The sequence below is a fragment of the Malania oleifera genome, chromosome 13 (genome assembly GCF_029873635.1).
Source record: "Malania oleifera isolate guangnan ecotype guangnan chromosome 13, ASM2987363v1, whole genome shotgun sequence".
NCBI lineage: Eukaryota > Viridiplantae > Streptophyta > Magnoliopsida > Santalales > Ximeniaceae > Malania > Malania oleifera.
The window spans coordinates 54,807,415-54,817,058 of NC_080429.1; the positions used below are offsets into that span (position 1 = coordinate 54,807,415).

Below are 9,644 nucleotides of genomic sequence, written 5' to 3' on the forward strand. Positions count from 1 at the left end.
ATCTTTAAATCCATGCTTTGATGTTCTTTAAGCTTCGTTTGATCATCCTTATATACATATTCTTGAGCTTAAAAAACTTGAATCCTGAAATATCATTACTCAACCAAATATATCAAGTTGCACTTGTTTGTTAGCATCAAAACAAGATGTTAAGTCTTGTAAGGCCAACAATCTCCCCCTTTTTTATGATGACAAACAAGGAGCAAAAATATGAGTAGGCCTTATAAAGACTTCCCCTTACAATAAACATCATCTTAACAATATTTGTAATTTCAAGATCATTATCAACACCAATTTCAATATCATACTATATCATGCTCATCACATCATGTTAAGTTTAAGATCATTCAATGTCAAATACTTATCCTCCTTTTGCTGCATATATCATGTTCAAATTATAAAAAAATTTCAATACCAAGCTCAATTTTTCAATTTTTGCTCAAAACTTCTCCCCCTTTTGACATCAATAAAAAAGAGTAGGATGTAAACAAAATAAATCTTATTTTGAGCATATGAATATCAAACATGCATATCAAGCATATGATACTAATTAAGATTTTCATTAATTCTAATATCAATCAAACTTTTGATAACCAATTGAAACATTGAAGAATAATAGTAATTGAAAATTTATGATACCAATTATGTTTTCAAGATTATCATCCCATGTTTCAAACGTTTGATTCATATCATGTATATGTTCATGAATACTTATATCAAATATCAATATTAAAAATTCATGCTTCAAAATCATACTCAATAACTTCAAGCTTAGATTTTCAACATATAATGATTCATAAATCATCAATATTTTCATTGTCTTTAGAGATTTCAAGATGCTAATTTCAAGATATACACATGTAGCATATAGCATATTGCATATCATATAAGCATGGAGTATATTATTATCATGTGCATTGTACTATACTTTTGCTTGATTGTTCTTATGTTGCTCAAGTATTTCATTTCAAACTTGTTTAAAAATTTTCCTTTCAGTTAGTCGGTTGACCATATGTCCAGTTGGCTGACCTATCTTTTCTTCTTAAAGGTGTTGTTCAGTCAGTCGACAGATCTTATGGTTAGCCGGCTGACCTTCACAAATTTTCTGTCAAGCTTTCTTCTTTATCAAACTACTTATGCAACAAGTTCTATTTGCTTCAGATATTCATTTATTTTGATTTCATATAAACATCCAAACTTCATGTATTTTAATGCTTCCTAATTTAAGCCTTGTATGATTTATTCATTGATTGAGGCTAACAATTTTCATGAGTTTCAATAAGATAAGCATTAACAAGCTTGAATAATTTTATCTTTATTCTCTATTTCAATTTTTTCAATATCCTTGTATGATTTTCCATAGATTTGATTTCAATTTAAGGATTTAGTCATACTATTTCATCTTGCTACCCATACTTTCTTGGATGGTTTAACAAGGGATGTTTCTTTAACTCTCCAAACTTGTTTTGTTTTTACACCTTTCCTTTTTAATGGACATTCAAATTTAACATGCCCCTTTTTCTTACATAGAAAACATGTTGTATGTGTGTAGGCATTTGAGGAGGTGCTAGCATAATTTTTGGATTCTTTTGTAAAGTATCCCATGTAGAGATTCTTTTTCTTTGTATTCTCAATTCCATGGAACCCTATGCCTTCTTTATTCAAAGACATTCTTTGTGATCCAATCATTTTGTCAAAATTTTCTTTTCCTTTTGTGAAATTGTAAATGATTTTGGCTTGATCCTCAATTTCCTTTTTAAGATCATAAATTTCTGAATTTTGTATACTTTTTCCCTTTTCTTGATTTTGAGATATTTTTATGATTTTATTCTCTAATTCAGAAATATATAGATCTTTCTCATTTTCCATAGATAATTGGGATCTTAAGTCTTCTAGTTCTTTCATCATTTTTACTAACATCTTATGCACTTTGAATAAATCATTTTATAACTCTTCATAAGATGACATACACCCATCATTGGATTCATTAGATGAATCACTACAAGAACTATTTAAGAATTTGGATAAGGAGCTTTCCTCATCGTCTCAAGCCATATAGCAAGTATAAGCAACCTCTTGGTCACTTTATTCATTATCAGAACTACTTGTACTCAAATTGTCCCAAGTAGTGACTTTCATTGCCTTTTTTCTTTTTCTTCTTAGAATCTTTCTTAAGTAGTGGACATTTCGATTCTATGTGTCTATCCTTTTTGCAATTATAACATGTGGGGATTTTATTCTTTGATTTCTTTGTATTGGTTTCTTCTTCATCTGATTCCGAGTTTTGAATTCTTCTTTTGAATTTGTTCTTTCTTCTGAGAATTCTTGCTAGCTCCTTGGATATATAGGCTAATTCATCTTCATCCATTTCAGCTTTAACCTCATCACTAGAGTTTTTTTTTAAAGTTTTCAGGGCTATATATTCATGGGCTTTAGTTTTTCCATTCCTTTCATTCATTGATATTTCATATGTGAGGAGAGAACCTATAAGTTCATCTAAGGAGGTCTTCTTCAAATTTCTTCCTTTGGTTATTGCAGTGGCTTTTGGTTCCCATATAGGTGGTAGCCCTATAAGAATTTTTCTAATCATTTCATACGTGGTGTATGTTTTTCCTAAGGTATTGAGGGAGTTAATTATGTGGGTAAACCTAGTGTACGTGTTTGTAATTGATTCATTCGGGTTCATCTTGAAAACTTCATACTTGCTTTGTGAGCATGTCTATTCTGCTATCTCTTACATCAATGGTTCCTTCATAAGTAACTTCTAATTTATGCCAAATCTCTTTGGCTATCTTGCAAGCCATGACCCTATTGAATTCATTCATGTCTAGAGCACAATATAAAGCATTCATAGCACTAGAATTTACTTGTAACATCCCATGGTCATTGTTGGTCCATTCTTTTTCTTCTTTGGGTATTTCCTTGCCATCTACTATTTTAGTAGGAATTAAGTCACCATGTGTGAGAATCTTCCAAACTTTTCGATCCATGGTTTGTAGATATATTCTCATCCTTTGTTTCCAAAATGTATAATTTAAACCATAAAAGATGGGAGGCCTCGTTGAGGATTGACACTCTCCAAAGGGAGCTATACCTATGTGAGCCATTAAGATCTTTATATAACTACTTATTAGGATTTGTTATAACACCGCTTTGATACCAATTGAAAACTAAGACGTAGTACCAAGAGGGTGGATGAATTGGATTTAAAAAGTTTCTTTTAATACTTTTCAAGAATCACTAACCTCTTTTACTTCTTATAATGAATTCTTGACTTCTTGTTGATTTATCAAATACATAATAAATACTTAAAACAAAAATTCAATCCACAACCATAAACTAACAAAGTAATAAACACAATACAAGTACTTAAACAATCAAGTAACCAATCAATCAACCAAACCAATCAATTTTTCAATCCACCATAATATCCAAACTAAGATATAAGATTCAACTTTTGTTTGTTTGTAGCCCTGTATATATGAAAGTTTGATTCAAGCCCTGTGGTTAATGCAAGCCCTGTGATAATGATTTTGCCTTCTCAAAATGAAGTGCAATAAAAAATCCATTACTCTTTACAAAAGCTTAGACGTTAAATAAACTTTTAGTTAAAGAGTCTTTGGGTGTTTCACCAATTAACGTACTCCCTTACGGTTTTCGCAAAGTATGGATCAACCAACGTACTCCCTTTCGGTTTTCATAATCCCAAAAAAAAATTAAGCTTAAGTTTATTTAATATCTAATCCACGTAGTATATATGATTAAGAATTTAAAACATCCACCTAGTTTATGTGTATGCTGGAAATATAGAGAGTGAGGAAAAGAGAGTGACATCGGGTTTTTACGAGGTTTGGCTTATCCCCACCCTACATCCTCACCTTTGGCAAACCACCAAAGGATTCACTAAAAACTAGTTCCTTTTCTGGGCGGAACAACACTGTTACATACTCCTTTAGTAGGCTAGAGCCCACCTCTCCAAGTGATATCCCCTCACTCGGTCACTCCTTAAATTAGGTTAGAGCTGCACCTCTCTAAGTGATACCCCACGCTTAGCCAACAAACCAAACACCTTGGAATTGTCAAAAATACTGCATAATACAAAAAAGTAGTTGTGTACAAGAACACTCTCAAATAGAGTAGATTAGTATTCAACACTATGTACTTCAACAATTTAAATACCAATATGAAATAGAATTGAAGTTCAATTATATAATTCACCAATATTCTTCTTTGACGAGGATTAGCAGTAGGAATAGACTTGGAAGATCAGCTTTTTTAGAAATTCAACACTATTTGCTTGGGCAATGGTTTGAGCAAGAGAGAACAACCAGTTTGCAAGATAGATTTCAGCAGATTTTTCAATTCCTTGGCTCTTGGTATTATTTGATTTGTAAACCCATGTATTTATAGAGGTTTTAGGAAGAGTTTCCTTGTTCCCCATGTTGCTTGGAGTGTCTCCCAAGTTTTTATAACGTTTACCTTTGAAAAACTAATTTTTAGAAATTTCCCATTAAGTTCAAAAATTCAAATTCCCATAGAGTCAGCCAGCTGGATAGACGAATGGGTAGGCAATTTTCACAAGGTCAGTCAGCTAGATAGGCGGCTGACACCATTCTGTCTGATCATAATTTAACCCAATTAAATGTCAGTCGGTTTACTTGACACAATTTAAAAATGTAAGTCGGTTGGGCTTGTCACTCGGCTGACTGTTTCTAGTTTAATATGTCAGTCGGCTGGGCAGTTTATTTCGGCCAATGTAGTTTTGTTTGTCTGCTGAGGAAACCCAGTGCAAAATGGTCAGTCAACTGACCAGTTCATTTTTCTAGTTTTACATTTTTAGTTTTTAAAATTAGTTTTGCTCTCTTGTTTTGATCTTTTATAAAACTTTATCTGGGATTTTAGAATAGGTATCTAAGTCCATAAATATCCCCTAAAGATTCCCTAAAGAGTTTCAAAGTATTTCAAATGATATTTAAACATTAAAGCACTTACATAAAGCCTTCCAAGACATTAGGACATTCTTGGTGCTTGAGTCTTTATGCTTGTATTTTGAACTCTCTCTCTTTGTATTTCCTTGACTCTTTTGTCTTCAAGCTTTAAGCTTTTAGCACATTCTCTTTGTCATCCACACACTCATATTCTTCAAGCTTTAAAATGTATCATATTTAAATTCACGCTTTGATGTTCTTTAAGCTTTGTTTGATCATCCTTGAATACATATTCTTGAGCTTCAAAAATTTGAATCCTGAAATATCATTACTCAACCAAATATGTTAAGTTCCACTTGTTTGTTAGCATCAAAACAAGATGTTAAGTCTTCTAAGGCCAACAGGCCCTTTGGACATTTAAAGAAAAATCAAAAGGAAAAAAACACGTGTATATATATATGTATTGAGGCATGAGCTAGACGTTAATTAAAAAGAGCTGGGTAGGAGCATTTAAAGTATGGGTTGGTCATGAGTTTTAAATGAAGGCCATGCATGGGCTTGGACTAGTTGAGAAGCCTTGTGCATGCACGTGAAGGGGCTGAGGGGCTAAATTAAGAGAGCCTGTGAGCTGGGTCTCTATCTTGAAGAAGTTGGGCTGTGGATTCACTGATGTGACCCGCCCATAAAGCATCCACTTGAGAGGCCCATGGTCATGCTGGGTCTTCAATTAAAGGAGGAAGATGCTTTTGGGAAGTAAGATGGTAGGGTTTTGAAAAGGTTTTTTTTTAGGGTTTCTAGTTTCCAGCACCGCAGGGGGGACTCGAGAGTAGCAAACAGGTGAAAGGAGGTCTTGGGGCAGTTTCTGCAGCAGCTGCAACGTGAAGAATAGAGGATCCAGAATAGCTACTGCAACTCTCCTCCTCAGCACCCACCTACGCTCTACTCTATCTCTTTATCTCTCTCTCTCTCTCTCTCTCTCTCTCTCTCTCTCTCTTTCACAGTTCTTCTACTCACTCTCTTCTACTTTCTCCTTCTCTCTCATATCTCTCTTTCTTTGAACTCAATTTTGTTAGAATTAATTTTTTTTTTTGAGTTTTTTATTTATTCAAAGTTTGGATTAATTTTTGTTTAAAAATAGTTTGTTTCTTTAATATAAGAATATTCTTTTTATTAGATAAATTTCTATTTAAATCTCTCTTTCTTGCATTTAAATTCTTGTTTGAGCATTATTATTGTTAATTTCAGTTGTCTTTTTCTTATTTAAAGTGTTTGTAGGGATTTAGATATTTTCTTTGGGTGTTTTTATTATTAAAGTTAGTATTTTTATTTAGTTATAATTTATTCTTGTTTGGGTTTATGTTTAAAGTTAGTATTTTTATTTAGTTGAATGATTGTAGGGTTTGTTTCTTTCATTATTTTGGCATTGAATCTGGCATTTAAGCAGTTATTTTTATGCATGTTTAATTTTTAGTTAGGGTTTACGTTTCATAAAAAAAATCTCAAAATTCCAAGAAACTAAATCTGCACCTGCACCACACACGCTTATGGATTTTTTGTAGTCTACACACACCATCACGCCTTTTTGCATTGCTTTACCACATGATGCACTGAATTTCATGATTAAGCTTGGGGTGTTGTTAGTGATACCCCAATTTCATGGGTAGATTCTGAGAGTCCGCATCAACATTTGACAGACCTTGAGTTGGCCTGTACCACCTTTATTGAAACTGATGAGTATATCAAGCTCCATCTGTTTCCTTTTTCTTTGAAGGATAAGGCGAAGATCTAGATTAACTCATTGAGGCCTAACTCTTTTAATAGTTGGACTGATCTGTAGTGTGAGTTATTACACATATTCTTTTCTTTTTAGAGAACCCAGTACCTACATGAGAAAATCAATCAATTTATGCAGAAGGGTGATGAGACCTTCCAAGCTTGTTGGGAGAGGTTCAAGGATCTGATAAACATCTATCCACATCACAGGTTCGAATCCTAGAGGTTAGCTAATTATTTTTGTACACCTCTTACTCCTAATTGTAAATAAATTTTCCATACCATGTGCAATGGAAAACCCTTCTGCAATGAACCGGATCAAGAACTATCATTCTTTGATTACTTAGCTAAAAGTCTCTAACAATGGAAGACACGATATGATCAAGCACCAATGGTAGTACAACCTCTCAACGCAATAGGTGGTGGAGGTAAATATGAGGTCAAAGAGGAGATTGATCTCTAGGATCTTGTTGCTACATTGGAAAGAAGGGTAGAAGAATTAGAAAAGGAGAGTAGTTTTGATAAGATACAATCAGTGAATTGGCTTACAAAGCTCCAAATCCGCCACTCTCGAACACCTATAATCCAGAATAGCGGAATCACCCGAATTTTTCATGGGAGAATGATCAATGTGGTCAATACTTTTCACACTTTCAGTAGCCTCCTCAGTCTTATGCACTACCTTTGCAACCAACATATTATCCAAATGCTCCTCCGCATTAGTATTAGTCATAACAGATCTATCATAGCTACGCACTTCCAAGATTTCAATCTAATGAAGCTCCTGTTACACTGATGATGTCTTTTGAGGATAGCATGGCACAAATGGCTAATACACTCTAGGAATTTATGCAGATTAATACTCAGACCATAAATGAATTGTGGGGCACCAATAATGAGTTGAGCACGCAATTGAGTACCCTATAACAAGGGGAATTTCCAGCACAACCTCAATCTGATCCTCAAGTATACCGGCAACAACATCAATAAGTACATGATGTCTTAGGGGATTCTCTTGAGATAGATAAAGCTGTTAGTACTATGAGGAGTGAAGAAGAAGTTTCTCGACCTGAGATACCCATCGGCAGACAAATAGTTGTCTCGACACCTAAAGTTGCAACCGAGACAGATGAAGCTAAAGAAGAATCAAAGGAAGTGAGCCCAAAATTAAATGAGCCATCATCCCAACTAGATACTCAAGTGTAGTTTGAAATCATGGAGCCGTCATCCCAGTCAGATACTCAAGTGCAAGTGATGAACATGGAACTATCATTGTTGACTTTTTGAGGCCGATCCCTGTTTTGATGTTGACGAAACACAGTGAACTTATGTGTGTATTTACTATGTGAACATGTCCATAATTGAGATCACACATAAGGGACAGGGAGAATAGAGACCAAGATGGATAATACATATACACCTGGCATACTCCATAAAGTGGAGAGTAAGAAGATTGAAGAAAATTGTTTTTATTGTAATTGCATTTATTTTCTGAGTCCGTAATAATGGTCTGTAATATTTGCATATCATGGTTGATGAGATGTATACGCTCAAAAAGGCTTAGAATGACCATAGGAATCATCACCCATATAGCCTAAAATGCCTTATGCCTATTTACACTGGGTTGATGAAACATAGAGACCAAAACATGACTTAAATGCACATTGTACGTGGTCTTGGTCGACCGAACCCTAAGAAGTACAAAAGCCTCGGTCGATCGAACTGACTAGAAGTAAACATATTGACTTCGCTCGGTCGACCGTTCTGAAATGAACATATCTTCCACAGTCGACCAAACTCACACATTTCTGACCTCCAACAACTTGGTCGACCAAACCTTAGAAAATGGTTAACCAAACTTGCCTTGGTTGACTGAACCTACGAAAGGTTCAAAATCGCCTTGAGATGGTCAACCGTATCTCTAGTTCAAAATGGCCACAATCAATCGAACTCAGTAATATGGTCGACCAAACTTTGAATATGGTCAACCGAACCTCTTGGGTTGGTAAAATTTTTACTGCAATAAATCAGGGTTAATTTTCATTAAATATAATTAAACAATTTCTAAAATGCCTTGTATGTCTCCAATGGTTATAATTTTTCCCATCTCTATATATACCCCCTCATTTGTCATAATTAGCAAGAGATTAGCATTTTGATTAACCAAAATTCTCTCTAAATTTTGTATACTCTCATTTGCTTACACTTCATTTTTCAAGCATATTATACACTCTCTCATTGATTTTTTCTTGCAAAAATATTTTCATTAGAGAGCATCATGTTTTTTATACCCTTCACTTTGCAAATCAATTGCAACTGTGAAGTGTGCTTAATCTTCATATTTGTGGGCTAAACTCATATATCATTTTATTAAGCTTATACTCTCACACATCCATATTATTTAGAAAATCATTCATGAGAGCTAGCTTTGTGATTTTCCCATATTGTTTTATTTTGATAAATCTTATTTGGGTAAAGCTAATCTTTGCTTGTGAATCTTTGCATCCATATTGCAATATTCAAAAGCGTGCATATTATTCTTTTGATAAAACCTTTGCAAGCTTAAACCCTAATATCCATTGTACTTGATTTTGATAAAATATTTTTGTTGGATATTTGTTTAGGGTTTTAAAGTCCCTTTTAAAATACTATCTTGAATTAAGGGTCTCGCTCTCACATATATACATACACACATTATTAAGAGTTGACACATAGATTTATAAGGTCTCGCTTGAGCATAAATCTTTATCATTTGTGAGTGCATATTTTGGGTTGTAATTGTTGTACATATCTGCTTGTATTAGAAGCATTTCTTTGTACACAATATTTGATTATCTGTTGTATTCCCGACGTATGGTTAGAAGAGGGAGACTAGCCCTGTGAATAGTATCAGACTGGTTTAGACCTGGTTAAGAGAACTAGGTGCACCAACCTATAAGGTGT

At 33.9% G+C, this 9,644-nt stretch overlaps 1 non-coding gene across 1 annotated transcript; it reads right to left on the bottom strand.

Annotated features, from left to right (window-relative positions):
* Window positions 1-6,807: 6,807 nt before the first annotated feature.
* Window positions 6,808-6,914, bottom strand: LOC131147004 (small nucleolar RNA R71). The gene has a single exon (XR_009134538.1). It is a non-coding gene; the product is annotated as a small nucleolar RNA R71 (small nucleolar RNA).
* Between the last annotated feature and the right edge of the window lie 2,730 nt (window positions 6,915-9,644).